General features: G+C 45.3%; 1 protein-coding gene across 2 annotated transcripts in view; it reads left to right on the forward strand.

Moving 5' to 3' along the window:
* The first annotated feature begins 906 nt into the window (after positions 1–906).
* Positions 907–16,571, forward strand: part of JCAD (junctional cadherin 5 associated) — a 71,731-nt gene continuing 56,066 nt past the window's right edge. The window contains exon 1 of one of the 2 annotated variants that reach the window (XM_060291746.1): positions 907–1,037. The gene's annotated coding sequence lies outside the window, so the exon portion shown is untranslated. The remainder of the gene's footprint in view (positions 1,038–16,571) is intronic. The other variant, XM_060291717.1, reaches the window with a different exon arrangement.

Consider the following 16,571-nt stretch of genomic DNA (forward strand, 5'->3'; position numbering starts at 1 on the left):
TGCTGGGCCATTTTTTTGTCCCCGAGATGACTGTGCACAGGATCATTTATATTTTGGTGTAAACGCACCTCAAGCTCCTTTGAGATGAAAGACTCTATATAAAAGTGAGTTACGACCCTGCTGAAGGGAAGCACTGCTGAGTTTCTCCAAAAGCGGAGTTAACCCCCTCTGGCCTCTGCGAAGGGCTGGCCGTAAAGGACCGTTGGCCATTTCAGGGGCCCTGGTTTTAGCTATTGATTCTGTGATGCGATAAATCCTCCTCCAAGTGCGAAGGTGGCGTTTGCCTTTTGCCAAAATGCTGAGGACGAGGGGGGTCTCTAACCGAGGCCCAAGCTGAGGTGGGATCTTTGCTTTCTAAGTTGTTTGGGAAGTGAGGGACACACACACACACACTCACACACTCACACATCCATCTTCCCTAATAACATAATCCACAAGCGCTCCTCCCTTACGCTATAATCTCCTACGGGTTCTCAGGATGCTTCTACACGGAAGGTCGCACTTGGTCCCGCTCCCTGGTCCCTCTGTCCCTTAGCCCCCAGGAGGCTCCCTGCTGCGTAGAGCGCGGCTGTCTGCAGGTGTGACTTTGCTCCTGTGCGGGCCCAGGGCTCCCCGGGCCAGCTCTGAGCGGGGCTTCCCTGCACACGGTATCAGACAGGGCGGACCAATGTGTCTGATTTTAGAAAAGACCGTAAGTGTCTTATCTTACTCCTCTGGAATGTTCCACAGTTACTTCACCTCTCGTTTAGGAAACATTGGTTTGAGGGTTCTTCGACCGTCCCCGAGCTCTTCCATCAGCTCTGCGAGCTCGTTTCATTTGAGGTGGCCGTGCCTCTGCTTTTGCCAAGCTCATTTCCATCTCTCCTCCTCCCAACTAGAAACCTTGTGGTTAAAATAACACACAGCCTCTATTCAGAGCTCAAACTCAGAGCTGCTCTCAGAGGCAGATTTGGGATTTAAACCACTCTGGGAAGAGGCATCGGGCTGCTTTGTAATTATTCCATTTTAGACTTTCACGAGGAAAGCGGGAACCTCAGGTAAATATTTTCTTTCCTTTGTCATTGATTTACTGAAAAGATGATTGGGAAAACTGTGCCAGTGGGCGCTGGGAGAAGCCAGCTGCTTCCTAGCTTTTGACTGTTGCACAGGGCTTGTGTCTTTCTCTGAAAGAGGATAAGGTGGGGAAACAAGGATCTTACGGAGAGAAAATTGCAGGGGCGATTCTCTCTGTGCAGAAGGGCTGGAGGTTTGAGGAATACTTGTGCCTCAGTGCAGCCACCCAGTGCCTTTGGGTGCGTGCGGGTCAGAAAGGTGGGAAACAAGGGTCCGTTGGTCTTATTCGTCCTCTGGTGCAGCTGCTTGGTCATGTGACCAGCTCACACAGGCACGGGGGCAAGCCCTCTCTTGACATCTTCTCTTCTTATCAAATGACACTGAACCGGTTCTCTTTCCCTAACTGCTTCCTCCTCAAGCAGGTGGGTACAATTACATCCAGCGACCTACTGAATATCTATCTATGTGTCTATCTATGATCTATCTATCTATCTATGATCTATCTATCTTTCTATCTATTTATCTATCTCTCCATCCATCTATATCCTATTTCTAAATTGTTGTGAAATGTTAACCTACTATCTCATGTTTTCATATTTTCTAATTTATACCTTTCTCTGGTGATAGGACATTAAAGATTTGCCTTCCGTCTCTTTGTAAAACACGTTAACAATTTATTTGAACACCGATAACTACAGTGTCTGGAGACAAGATGAATTTATGTGCAGAAGCCAGTTTTGGGCAAAACTTACCACCACCCTTCCAGATCTTTCTTTGCACAACTTGTTTTATTTTTGCAAACATTCGTGCCTATGAAGTCTTTCAATATAGCTCCCCTTGGCAGGACCAGGTGTTTATCTGCCAATTCTCCATCTCTCTCTCTCTTTCTCTCTACCCTCCCTCCCTCCACCTCTCTCTGTTTCTCTCTTTCTCTCTCTCTCTCTGTTGCCCCTCCTCCCAGAGGTCATTGTTTCCTTTAAGGTTTTAGTTTGAAGAAAATTCCACTCCTATTTGATGATAGAGCCGAAACAATCAATCAATAGTCAATCAATCATTGGTCAGTCGAACACAAATAGACAAATGGCACACGAAGTTCCTTCCAACTCTAATCCCGTCAATCTGAGTTATTGGCTTTGCTATCCTTATAAAGCACCTTTAAACACTATAGCAAAAGAACAGCCAGGGCTCTGCCACCTCGAGCCATGGGAAGTGGGCTGGGTGGGAGGTGAGTCTCCCAGAGCAGTCTGAGGGTAACGCGTCAGCTCACCCTCTGCCCCCAGTGGCCTTCCTCGGGCAAAGGCCACCGTGAGTCTGCTTGTTATTTCAGTGCTGCTTTCAAAGGCAGAATGTCGCAGATTTTCTCTTCTTTGTGGCCACACTTGGCATGTACGTTAGTACCTCAGCCACAGAAGACACCCCATAAAAGCCTCTTGAGCGAATAATCTTCCCTTTCATTAAAAAAAGTAATAATGACAAGATTTTTAATACATTTATGGCAGGACTCTGTGCTTAAAAAACAGTCACGACTTCCATCAAGAATAATGAAGCCACTCCTTACTTGCTACACGTGACAAATCCTTTCTTCTTTGAAAAAAAAAAAGACTCACGAACCTTCCTCTATACATCATGTATACATTAGCTCACATGTGATTAGCTCACGACAGTCTTGTAGGCTAGGGGTTATAAATTCAGATCCTTTTGTTATAGATAGCATTTATTGTATAGCATTATTTGTAGAGTTCACCACTACCTAAGATTACATATGTCATTATGCTTATTACATCTCTCCCCGTAAAATGTAATCTCCACAAGGATGAGGATTCTTCTTTCATCATATATTCATTACTGTTTCCTTAGTACAGTGCCTGGTACATAATAGTGGATCAAAATACTTGCTAAAGAGAATTGAAATTTGTATCAAGAAATTGATATAAATTGAATTGAATTGATATAAATTGAATTGAAATTTATATCAAATTTATATCAAGTATTTATAGCACTAAATATGGTCTACTAGAAAGGGAAAATCATTTAAGCAAAGAAGAGCGCGTATTCTACAGAAGAGAATGAGGCCTGAGGCATAACTGAGGTTTAGGGAGGGGGGCATAGGGTTAATGGGAGTTTTTTACTCCGGATTTGTTTAGAAAAAAATGGAATCAGACAGAAAATGAGAAGGTGGGAACCTCTAAAGATTTTAGAAACTTCGTAATGTTTTCTGTTTCAGAGGTAAGAAGAGTTGGGAATTAGTGTAGGTTTCATTTCCCCCACTCTTGAATATTTTCTTCAAAAGGGAAAGCATAAGGAATAGAAAGATTGCAAATTTAGAGGAAGTCCATGGAAGAGGTGATAGAAAAAGATTTCATGGAACATAAATTAAAAATCTCAAAAGACAATGCAGCTATCCTGCCGGAGAGAAGGTAAGCTAGGAGTTCAAAGGCCATCAGGGAAATCAAGTGAAAGAAACAGTGGGGAAAAGAAGATCAAGAAAATTGCATTGCTGAGGAAAGAGCCACAGACGGCAAGAGCCGCCCAGCTTTGCCAAGGGAGGATGAACGGTTTAAAGGAAACAGGAAGTTTGGGGGCGACTGTAGTCAGTGGAGCAAATAAGGGTGAAGTGGGTGGAATTTTAAGGCTGAGGATTTCATGACAAAAAGTTATGGGATGGTAAGAACTTAGAAATGGCTCTTACGGAGGAGATGAGTCATCCCAGAGACTGAGACTTTATAAAAAGATGTGAACGTGTTAGGAATTGGAGGACACTTGGCGTCCTGAAAATTGTCTTAGAAACACACCAGAACTCATTCATTCTCTCACTTAGCATTTCTCGAATATGAAGCAGACACTGAAGACACAAAGGCGAAAGAATCAGGCCAGACACAAGCCCTGCTTTCTTGGAGTTTACAAATGAATAAAGCAGGTAACCTCACTGAGGAATATATATATGTGTGTGTATTCAAGCAGGTGTTGGCCCAAGGAGTTCATGTGGAAGAGTGAATAACAAAGGAACCAGGTCCAGATGGGGTGGGAAGGAGTGGCCGTGTAAGCAGGCTTTCCACGCAGGGGCATTTGAACTGGGATCCGAAGCGGGAGAGGGGTGAGGCTGGGTGGAAGGATCCTTCTAAAGAGAGGGGACAGAGCACACAAAGTCCTCTGGAGGAAGGATCATGGCACCTTCTAGAAACAGAAGGAAGATCAGCATCGCTGGAGAGCAGAGAGTCAGGAGAAATGGGGTCAACTGAGGCAGGGGTGGGGGACAAATTCTCCATCAGGCAGGTCAGAGGGTCATGGTAGTTACTTGGTTTCAGCCCAAGAGCAGTAGGACATCACAGGACATCTCTTGCTTGTAGGAGGGACGGGATGTGAACAAGAGCTGGGCTCTCCAGATACCCAGTACTGTGCTCACCAACTCATGTGCCCAAACCGTCTATATGTTCACCACCTTCGAGGGACAAAGGTCTGGATGAGGGTTGCTCTTACTCTCTCTTGTCCTTTCTTAAGTTCCTGAACTCTTAACATTTCCTCGACGGTCCAAGGCACCAAATACCATCCTCTTGAGGTATAAAGCCTGCTTGTCCTATGTTCAGTCATCTTAGACTATTTTCTCTTTTCTCTTTTGAAAAGGATTTCAACTTTTCCTTTCCATCACGTCTGCCTCTCTCTCTCATTGGATGCTTCCAATCTGTTGCAGGATAAGAAACCAGAGAAGCCAATCGAGAGGCTTCAGCTGAGCTGAAGTTCATGGGCTTTGTGGCTCTGCGGGTGCCCTCTGGGTTTCCTCCTCTGCCCCAGTGGTGCTCCAAATGGCAGGGCGGCTACCGGGAGCTCCACCTGGTGCCTTTGAGCTGCACTGTCCAATATGGTGGCCACTGGTCACGAGTGCTGTTTAAATCTCAATTCGTTTACATGAAATAAAGTTAAAAAATCAGGCCTTAGTCACACTGGCCCCATTTCAAGGGCCTGATGGCCGCGTGTGCCCAGTGGCCACTATATGAGGCAGCACAGATCTGAACGCTGGTATTATCCCAGGAAGTTCAATTGAGCAGCACCGTCCCAGATGCTGGTGGAGACCACGAGCCAGATGGTGTACACTATTGTCATTCGTATTTTTTAAACGTCTCTCTGACAGTAACTCCAGGCATGTAGCAGCCTTTCTCGTTCCTCTAAGCGTACAAAAATACGTTGTGTAAATTATTCCTTTCGGAGTTGTTATAATTACCGGAAGGCTATTGAAAAAGTACTCAGGGATCTGCTATTTCCAGCAGAGAAATGGACTCAAAGCTAATTAAAGTTCGACAGTTGCTTCCTGGAAAATCTGAGCTTGGTTCACCTTCCCACGGCGACTCCAAATAGATACCTGTCGCGTGCGTGTCCTGCAGCCTTAATGATCTAGTTGAGAAATTCCGCGGCACCACCTGAGCCTTCCTCAGTCCGTACCTCAGCCTCAGAAAACCAGATACTTCAGGAACCTGAGACCTTGGCACAGACAGATGTTCATTTTCTGAGGAAAATAAATCAGCTTATTGGACTGGTGAGCTAGTTATCCTGTGTTCTGGGCTCAGAACCACAAATGAAACAAGAAACAGATCGAAGCTATTCCGGCTGAACGTTATATGAAAATCATGTCAAGGTGTGATGAATAATGCAAGAGCGGTCCCCTGATTTCCATGATGCGCCCGCTTGAGAACGTCGTCTGAGCCTAGAGGTTTCCAGAATCGTCGCAAGAATAATAGCACTTAGACATCACTCATCCTTGTAACGACTCTGTAAGGTGGGTGGCATCTCCCACATCTTACAGATGAAGAAACTGAGGCTCAGGTGGGGGGGCGCAGCAGGACTACAGCTCTATGTCCTGTGACGTGGCATCCCCCTGGGCCGGCCCCAGCCCTCTGCTCTCAGATGCACAGACCTCGGTCTCCTGGCACTTCTGGAGGTGAGGAAGCCTGGGGAGATGGGTCAGGAAGACAGCAAAGCAGAGTGATGGGGAGAGGAGGCTCTAACGGTCCAAGCTGATTGCGTCTTTCTGGAAGCTTCTGTGCCCTCTCATTCTTCTGGTGATGGTATGATTTGTGTGCTTTGAACCTTGGCTTTTACTGACAATGAAAAAAAAAGTGGAACGCAGCAAATTTTCTTCTGACTGTTGTGGTCAGCTGACTCAACATGACCTGAGTTTCAGAGAGAATCCACTCTGTTTAAAAAGGAACAAATAAGCAAATAGAAACAGACAAACGGAACTGCAGAAAGTCTCTGGGGTGAATGGGAACAGCCTGTCTCTTGCTAATTCAGTCATTTGTTCTTTTTAAAAATTCTTTTCCATTATGGTTTATCATAGGATATTGAATAGAGTTCCCTGTGCTACACAGTAGGACTTTGTTGTTTATCCATCCTATATATAATACTTTGCATCTGCTAATCCCAAACTCCAATCCATCCCTGCACCAACCCTCCTCTCCCTTGGCCACCACAAGTCTGTTCTCTATGTCTGTAACTCTGTTTTTGTTTCATAGATACATTCATCTGTGTATATTAGATTCCACGTATAAGTGATATTATATGGTATTTGTCTTTCTCTTTCTGACTTATTTCACTTAGTATGATAATCTCTAGGTCCATCCATATTGCAGCAAATGGCATTATTTCCTTCTTTTTATGGCTGAGTAATATTCCATTGTGTATATACATGACATCTTCTTTATCAGTCAATGGACATTTAGGTTGTTTCCGTGTCTTGGCTCTTGTGAATAGTGCTGCTGTGAATATAGGGGTCACATGTATCTTTTTGAATTAGATTTCTGTCCAGATACATGCCCAGGTGTGGGATTGCTGAATCATAAGGCAACTCTACTTTTAGTTTTTGAGGAGCCTCCATGCTGTTCTCCATAGTGGCTGCACCAATTCACATTCCCACTCACAGTGTAGGAGGGTCCCCTTTTCTCCACACCCTCTCCAGCATTTGTTATCGGTCATTTTTTCTTACCACTGCTTCCAGGATAAAGCGCTGTCTGTAGCGAGGCTGAGGTTGGAGGATTCTGTAAGATCTCTCCCCTTAAGGACCTCAGCTGCTAACCCCAACGGTTTGTAAGTATTTTCTGAGCACCTGTCTTGTCATCCGAAGATGAGTGAGATGAAGTTCTTGCCCAAGAGGAGCTTGTAGTCTGGCCTAGGAGACCGACGGGTAAGCAAATACAGGCACACTTTGTTGTGTTGTGCTTCACAGATATTGCATGTTTTACAAATGGAAGGTTTGTGGCAACCCTGCGTTGAGCAAGTCTGTCGGCGCCATTTTTCTAACAGCATTTGCTGACTTCGTGTCTCTGTGTCACATTTTGATAATCGTCACGGTATTTCAAACCCTCCACCAACAAAAAGATGCCAAGTCGCTGAAGGCTCAGAGGATGGTTAGCATTTTTTAGCAATATTTTTAAATTAAGTAGGTACGTTGCTTTTTTAAAGACATAATGCTATTGCACACTTAATAGACTGCAGTGTAGTGTAAACATAACTTTTATATGCACTGGGAAACCAAAATTTTCATGTGACTTGCTTTAGTATGATATTCACTTTATTGTGGTGGTCTGGAACCGAACCCACAATATCTCTGAGGTCTGCCTGTACTTAAAACACAGCAGGATAAATGCTATGAAACCAGGACAGGTGACGTGTAAATGGGTGGAGAACTAAATGCACACTTCCCAGCAAAGATTCTAAGTTATGGTGGGTGAGACGAGGACGTAAGCTCAGAAACGGGGTAGAATGGCGGGGGCAGGCTCTCGGCTCTGCTTAGAGGTGAGGCAAGGCAGACGAGGCACCCCGGACACTGGCATCCATTACTGAGGGCACAGGGCCACTGGTAAGGCTGGCCCAGGACTTGATTTGGAGCAGTAGTCATGATTCACCCAGGAATAGGATCAGGTTTAATCATTGACTAGTAAGTATCTATCAGCAATACTAGAAGTAGAGAAATTAGTCAGGCATCAGAAACTAACTTCAAGAGATGAGAGCCAGGGACTATCCCTCAGGGGCAAAATTGGGAACTGCAAGTTCAAGGCAGGAGAGAAAAAACGGGAGTGTGTACCACGGCAAGAGCCAGAGTTCCAGGGCACGGAGGATGGACATAAAGTTTGGCTCTGGGCCACAGGCCATACTAGGGAAAAGGATACAGGGATGAAAAGGACTCAGCCAGACCAGCCTGAACCCAACCCAGACTGAGATCTGCAACCCTGGGTCAAACATCCTACTCAGACCATTTGAATGTAACTAATTTCTGGTGAGAACAGGATGTTCTTTTTTGCTCTCCGGAACGAAGGTACTCGGTATGCTTGTTGCAGAGAGAGTGTGGGAGGAGGAAAAGATGGGAAATCAGGCCACACCTCAGGGAGATGGGGGGGGAGAGAAAGCCAGGCGGGAGGCGGGGTGATCAGGATGATGGAGAACCGGCGGGCTGAGTCTGTGAGGCGCGTGGGCAAGAAGAAAACCGGTGGGAGCGGGCGGTCGCCCTTTACAAAGGCAGGTACGGTGCTTGTTAATTCTGAGTGGTAGGAGAAGAGATTTCTTTCCATTGGAACACCATCCACCTCCCCGAGGGCTACACAGGGGAGCGCAGGCAGTGGTAAAGGTCCTCTGCCTTCGATGCGAAGGTGACCCTTCTACATGGCCCCTCACACAGTGACAGTGACCCCACGGCCGTATTTCTCAGTAGTCCCCAGGACACAGTTCCTGAAACTTCATCTTGACTTCAGGACAAGAAATGACAAAGCAGGGAGGCGAGTTCCCTATGACTTCCTAGAGCATTCCCGAAAGAAATATCACACACTCAGCAAGTCCTCAGGGGCCTAGCAAAGTGCTGGGCAAGAGAGACAGAACCCAACGGAGTTCCCAGCTCTTTCTAACAAGATGCCCAAGCTCTCAGGTGAGGACTTCATTACTGCAAGCGATATCAAATAAACCAATATTCTACAAAACCAAAGAGTTTAGAGTTTAGTTTGGGGATGCCTGCTAATGAAACTTGACCTCCAGAAACCTGCTGAATCTCTAAGCCTCACTCTGTCCCTGGGGTTCCCTCGACTTGGGTGCTGCCAACTAGAGTTAGGGCGCTGTCCTGATAATACAAGGGTCTGGAGTTCAGGACACATTTGCAGCGGCTCAGGGACACAAGCACCAAGCCGTCCTATAAGCAGGTCCTCATGGTTGGCTCAGAAGACCCTCAGTCTCTCTCTGTTGGTTCCGCTGTCCTCAGGGGGGCCAGCTCGGGGCCTCTGCCTCGCCCACCCCTCCAAGGCAGCTTGAATACACCACCGATTTCACGGACATGCCAGTCCCAAATCGTCCAAACCGACGTGCATGCCCAGACGTGGGAAACGATGAGCTTGTAAACGACTCTTAGTACGTGGACACCAGGAACGCGTCACAGAAAGAGCACGCCATCGGGATCCACGTGGGAGAACTAGAGGACGGGGTTTTATCAAAATTTAAACCGCGCCCAGCTTGAGTGATACTTAGCTTTGGCTGAAGGTAGATTCCTTTCATTGCTTGGTCTCAGGATCTACACGGAGAGCACAGCTCCTTCACATCTCGATATCGGAAATGACAGTGGACTGAACATCCGTGACCCTGGCCCGTCTGTGGATTTTGAATTCCATCTATAGTATAGCCTTTCCTCTATTTTCTAATTTGTCCAAAATTTCTATTTTCTGGCTAAAACCCGTGGCTTATTTGGAGCATTTCGCATCCTTTTCTCTTTCAAAATCCACATATGTAGTTATCTCTCTTTATGAACACTTTCCCACAACAGAACATTTTCTGTTTCTAGCAACTCACAGAGGTGCTGAGCAGAGAAACGGCAAACCCTGCATTGAGATGCAGACGCTAAGCCGTAAGCTGAGTGCATTTCACCAGCCACGTGGCTCACCCTCGCCCCAAACCCGGCTCTCAGGCTAATTCCACTCTGCGCCTTAGCGGGAGAACGAGTGACCACGTGTCACAGGCTTTGGGGGTTGTTCACAAGTAGTCAAACCAGGAAGGTTCAAGAAGCGAATGCCTGGCAGCCAACATCCTGGCTCAGGTGCTGCTATTAATGCTGCCCAAGGAAGGGAAATTCTTCTTTCTCGAAGCTTCTAAGCCGCTTCGGGGACCGCGTGGCATACAGCGCTGGGCCACGTGCTCGAGGGGCGGCTTCTGCCTGGGATGTTGTCCATGAGCGCAGGCAACCCTGTGAGCTCTCGGGGGCTTCTTGCCCCAGGCGTGGTAAGCTGGGACCTTTCGGCCTGCCACCTCTTGTTTGGATGGATGGGGGAGGGTCCGGCGGCTGCGATGCCTTTGACAGCTATGGAAGGCCCCAGCGCCCTGCTTGGCCTGCCGCTGTGTGCTAGGAGCTGCAGCTGGGCCCTGCCACGTAAATGCTCGCCCCCCCACTGCCCCGGGCCTACTTGGATCCCCACAGACAGCAACCCAGGGCACACCTCTTCCCCTCACCACCCCCCATTCCCATGCTCCACTCTCTTTTTCTAGGCCATCCCTATGTGTCGGAGAAAACAGGATTTAGCCCTCAAGTAGACCGACCTTAAAGAACTTGAAGAGAGTTTAAAATATAGTAACGGCCACCCCGAGGAAATCCAATAGCTGCTGAAGTCGTCTTTTCATGTCTTTCCCCTCCCTGAATCCTACGCCCCTCCCAGAAGTTCTGACGTCAGTCACCACGTGTGCCTGCTGCCAGCTTTAACCATCCTCGAAGCCCTGCTCTGACAGGAGCTCCCTTTAAAGGTAAACTTAAACGGAAAGCCCATTATGCCATTAGAATCTCATCCAGAATCACACCTATTTTTGAGACTTTTTTCTTAGCTTTGTTTAGTGATCCTTTAATTATGCCAAACAACTGTCGGAAATCACATTGCAGACAGAGCTTCTCACAAATGGACCAGTCAGTTGCCTTTAAGTCACCCTACTGTTCATCCTCCAGGGCTTTAAGGGGTTTGTTTAGCCGTGAGGATGGAGAGATGCCTCTGCCCCTGTGGTCCAGGGAAGTCAGACCCGGAAGGGGATTAGTGAGCGGGGCCCCGGCCTGGCTGTGAGGCCAGTGCTCAGCTTTTCGGAGGCTGGGTCTGCATCAGGCCGTCTCTAATCTTGCCGTGAGCTTGTCTCCCGTTCCCTCCCTCGACCTCGATAAACCAATAGCATGAGAATTAGAGCAGACCATCCTCCGCCCTGGGAGGACCGCCCTGCCTGGAGGCCCGGATGCAACACCTTCCCTGCAACGCCTCGACCTTGACTTTCAGTTTCTGGCTTCCTGCTGCTCGTGGTTTGATGGGACCTTTGGCTGAGTATGGAAAGGGGTTTAGGAGTGGGTAAGGGAAAAATCTAGAAGGTTCACATCTTTCTTCTCTTAACCACCTCTTTTATCCACGCCCCACCCCCCACCTCCCGTGGCTGCCTGTCACCTGGGCAAATATTTGTCCTAAAAGTGACTCAAGCAATCAGCAAGGAAGTAGGTGGGGTCCACGATGAGCTTGGGGCCTTGAAGTACTCAGAGTATTTTTAGTTAAATTATTGGCACACAAAGGGACATACAGAACACCTTCATCCCGTGGCTGGGCTCTCCAGCTGTTTGGGTGATACCCCCTCAACGAAGGATGATAAACACTTAGTTAGGTAAGCACCCGTTAGGTTGAGAAGGTTATAGAGCATTGATGTTCGCTAGTGGGACACAGACATTCTTTGGACCATTTTCATAAACATAATTGGGAACAAAACGCATTCTGAATTTATTCTGACACAATCACATTTTTATGAATCGCGAGTAGCTTTTACACAGCAGAGTTGATGAGATGTGTGTGAGTGTGTGTGTACTTTAACCTCAGAATACAGAAGAGCCTTGTTGTTCGCTAGGCAGCTGCCACCTGCTGTTCTCTTCCGAGTGATGAACTCACCTACGGAGGCTCTTCACCCCCTTGGATAAACCAAACGGCATCACTGGCTACAAAAATGGCGGTGGCCATTCCGTATCCTACGAAACAACCGTCCAGTGAACACTGGATAGTTTTATGTATTTCTGAAGGGATCGCCAAAAAGATGCCCCAACATTTCTGTCCCTGGACAGCGACTAGCAGCAACTAAACTAATATGGAAGGAGCATCCTCATTTCACAGCCCTCATCCCTGATGTTCCACAAAGGTTCCCCAGCCAGATGAGGCGGGAGCAGAGAGGTGCCTACCATTCAAGGTTCTAGGAGACAGATGCTCGTCGTCTCTGAGCCCCTCTCTCTCTCAGGTAGCCATGCTCTGACCAACACCTCCGCAGTTTGGTTCCACGGCCAGGTAGAGGTCCACTCTTACCATCAACGGCTTCTCAAAATTTTCCCCAAAGAGCAAAAATGAAAGTCTCCATTTTGGTTAATGAGCCGTATTTTTTGTACATCGCCTTCCTTCTCGAGATAGAGATTAATGGTCTGTACCGTGTCTTTTCTTCCCACATCAAGGCCTGGAAACCAGATGGACTTCATCCAGCCCCTGCTTTGGGGTCACTGTGTTTCTGAACCTTATTATTTTTAAAAGAGAAAGAAACTGAAATGGAATCAGGCCCTTTATCTTGCTATCTCCCAAACTCTTTGATTTAAAACCTGAACACTGAGCTGGCAGACCCCTCCTTTTGTTCCAAGTCAACAAATGCACCGGGGATGGGGGTAGGGGCGGAGGCTGCTTTGAGGATTCCTCCAGCATTGGCTGAGACCCACAGACTCAGGCCAGTGGTGTGTTCTGGAACTCCTAAGGATGAACCTTCTCTCCTGAACTTCCCACAGGGAGAGAGACTGCTGTTTTCTACCCGAGTGCTAATGGTCGATCTTGGGGAGTTGGAAGCCACCGGAAGCCACGCCATCTGCCTCCAGCACCCATTTATAATCTTCACACTCAACCTACTTGGCTTTTTCTACTAGAGCCACTCTCTCTACTTTCATTACTTTTAAGCAAAAATTGACGAAAGTCCAGTGAGGTTCCAGGGACCATGCTAGGTCTTCTTGAATAAGGATAGAGAAATAACCTCCTCCCCTTTTTCCCATCCCACACTGGGAACCAGTTAAGTCCGGCAGTTGTATTACTGATAAAATGATGTTGGAGAATGCTCCTCCCTAACTGGACAATCGGATACTACTTGGCCTCCCACCTGGGGTAGAGCGTACGCAGGAGTGGAGAGGCGGGTTGTGGCTACATCACCGGTGGGTAACAGCACCGTCTCCATCATGCAGGTGCCCCTAACTCAGAAGAGCCAGGATTCCCACCCAAGGCTCCAGCCCCCAAGTCTGGAGTTCATCCCCCCATACCTATCCTGCTGATCTGACAGGTAACAGCAGGAGTTCTTTAGCAAGAAATAAAAATCTACCAAAACTAACAAATGTATTCCATACTTTAAAACAGAGAGAAATCTATCAGTATGCCTTTTAGAAAACTATTTCTGACTATCAGGAAGATCTAGCTTCTTTGTTTATAAGAAGTAGGTGAACATTTTCAAATCATATGCCTCAGGTTGCAAAGAGTTCAGATCTACTGGTTGGAAAAAGCTAGGTGGACATCTCCCCATCTCTTGATCTGTGGGAAAGACCAGGGTGACAAAAGTGAGGATGCCTTGTGTCAGTTGGAACAAAGCACTGAATGACTTTTGTTTTTCTAATAGTGGGATCGCATTTCCACCCAACCTAGGTAGTAATGAATGATCTGGATTTGTGACATGGCCCTCAGCACGCAGAATTCACTGTTGAAAGTCCAAAGCTAAGGCAACTGCTGAGGTCCAAACACAGACAGAACGTCCTACCTTAGGCCCCCTGACACCATCTGCAGGCAAACAAAAAGAAGTGAGCTCTCCATTGGGTTGTAGAATGCGGCTCATTTCAAATTCGGTGGTACACTCTGTTTTCTGTCCTGTCAGTAAAACGCACAACTGACTTGTCTGCCAAAGGGACAAACCAGTTCTTTGTGGAGAGAATTTCAATATCCAAGAAGAGGCAGACAATAAGTAATCTTTGCTTCGAATTGTTTTTCTGGGCAGTTCATCTTTAGTGCGCTTTGTACCTGTTCATTTTTCCTTGAGAAAAATCCCTTTTTATAAAATTCAATGTACAGTTTTAATTTTGGTGACAGTTTAATGCTTAAAAAATTCTAAATTGCCCACTTTCAGAAGAGTTAGTAGAGATACAGAGTTTTGCAAATTTTGTTTATAAAATCCCATCTGATTTGTTACGGAATTTCAATTTTGAACGTTTTAAATGAGTTCATTTAAATGACTAGACTTTCCAGAGGGAGCACTGGATTGGTGTTAGAATTTGACTAAACAAAATTCTATTTGATGCCATAGATTCTCGCTGTGCCCATGAGAAGTTAGAATCTCATAGACTGGATATCACCTTAAGTCCATGGGCGCTCTTAGATAGAACAGGTAAACCGAGTCACAGGTGACGCTGAAGATTAAGGCTCTTGGCCTAGCTGCAAAGTGACCGAAGAGCATCTTCAGGGTCAGCGCATCGTTCCTCACTCACACACACGCTTTCCAACACACATCTTTAGTTCTTGAAACTAGTTCTCACAACTTTGGCTTGTAACTCGTATTGTCCATTACTTGGAAGCCCTTCCTTCTTCCCATCCTGTAAGGGCATCTCATCCCCTTCAAGTATCCTTTTGCGATTGCACATCTCTGACTGGCCTCTGTTTTCTCAGATTTTTGCAAAACCTGTGTCCTATATTGCAGTCCAGCACATCTTTGCTCTAACTTGACAGTAAATTTATTGAAAGCAAGAACTATGACTGTGATTTATTAAAGAAATCTTGAGCTGGAGGGAATCTTACGGTAAAGACTAAAGGACAAATGTTGAGATACTATTGAAATGTAAAGACCAATACGAGGTCGCATAAAAAGAATGGCAAACAAGCACTATTTACAATAGCCAAGACATAGAAACAACCTAAATGTCCATCAACAGAGGAATGGATAATGAAGATGTGGTACATATATACAATGGAATATTCCTCAGCCATAAAAAAAGAACAAAATAATGCCATTTGCAGCAACATGGATGGACCTACAGATTGTCATACTGAGTGAAGTAAGTCAGACACAGAAAGACAAATATATGTGGAATCTAAAAAAAAAATAGGGTACAAATGAACTTATTTATGAAACAGAAGTAGAGTTGCAAATGAGAAAACAAACTGATGGTTACCCGGGGATAAGGGGGGAGGGACAAATTGGGAGATTGGGATTGCCATGTGCACACTACTATATATAAAATAGATAACTCATAAAAACCTACTGTATAGCACAGGGAACTCTACTCAATACTCTGTAATGGCCTGAATGGGAAGAGAATCTTAAAAAAAAGAGTGGATACATGTATAACTGATTCACTTTGCTGTACACCTGAAACTAACACAACATTGTAAATCAACTATACTCCAATAAAAATTTAAATAAAAAAGACCAATACAAGGTCACATAAAAAGAGTGGCAAATAAGCACAATTTACAATAGCCAAGATGTGGAAACAACCTAAATGTCCATCAACAGATGAATGGATAAAGAAGATGTGGTATCTATGTACAATGGACTATTACTCAGCCATTTAAAAGAAAGAAATAATGCCATTTGCAGCAAGATGGATGGACCCAGAGATTATCATACTAAGCAAAGTTAAGTCAGAAAGAGAAAGACAAATACCATATGGTATCACTTATATGTGGAATCTAATATACACAGATGAATGTATCTATGAAACAAAATTAGACTTACAGACATAGAGAACAGACTTGTGGTTGCCAAGCATAGGGGGTGGGGTAGGGATGGACTGGGAGTTTGGGATTAGCAGATGCAAACTATCATATATAGGATGGATAAACAATAAGGTCCTACTGTATAGCACAGGGAACTATATTCAATATCCTGTGATAAACCATAATGGAAAGGAATATGAAAAAGAATATAACTTTGCTGTTCAGCAGAAATTAAACACAATATTATAAATTTTCTTTAAAATGAGTTGCAAATAAAGCAGATGGTTCGCACAGAACAGGGCCTCAAAATGTGCTCATGGTGGATCATTTCAGTTCAGCCTCGCTTTTCTCCTCAATTTTACAATGTGAGGGACTCCCTCTTTAACACCAAGTATGTAAGCCATACCAGAAAGACATTACTCCTCTGAAAGAGTAAACACGTAAAAACTGAACTTGAGTTCATAAAGAAACCAGAAGATTAAAAAGAAAAAATTATGTAACGGAAGAAAAGACACCAGTGATGGCAGAATACCCACCAGTATTTTAGAATCAGGATTCTAGTATTCCGCTAGGTCTAACATCAGGATTGTTACTTTATTTTGTGGGAAGGATATGAGGACAAACTAATCTGAAAACTGTATAAAAGTAGAGAACAGAACAAACATGGATTGGGTAACTGTGATGATTTCCAGAGTGCAAATAATTGCTTTAAATTATTATTTATTTATAAATTTATAAATTATTATTAAATTATTAATAATTAAATATTATTAA

This window comes from Globicephala melas, chromosome 2 (genome assembly GCF_963455315.2).
Source record: "Globicephala melas chromosome 2, mGloMel1.2, whole genome shotgun sequence".
Classification (NCBI taxonomy): Eukaryota; Metazoa; Chordata; class Mammalia; order Artiodactyla; family Delphinidae; genus Globicephala; species Globicephala melas.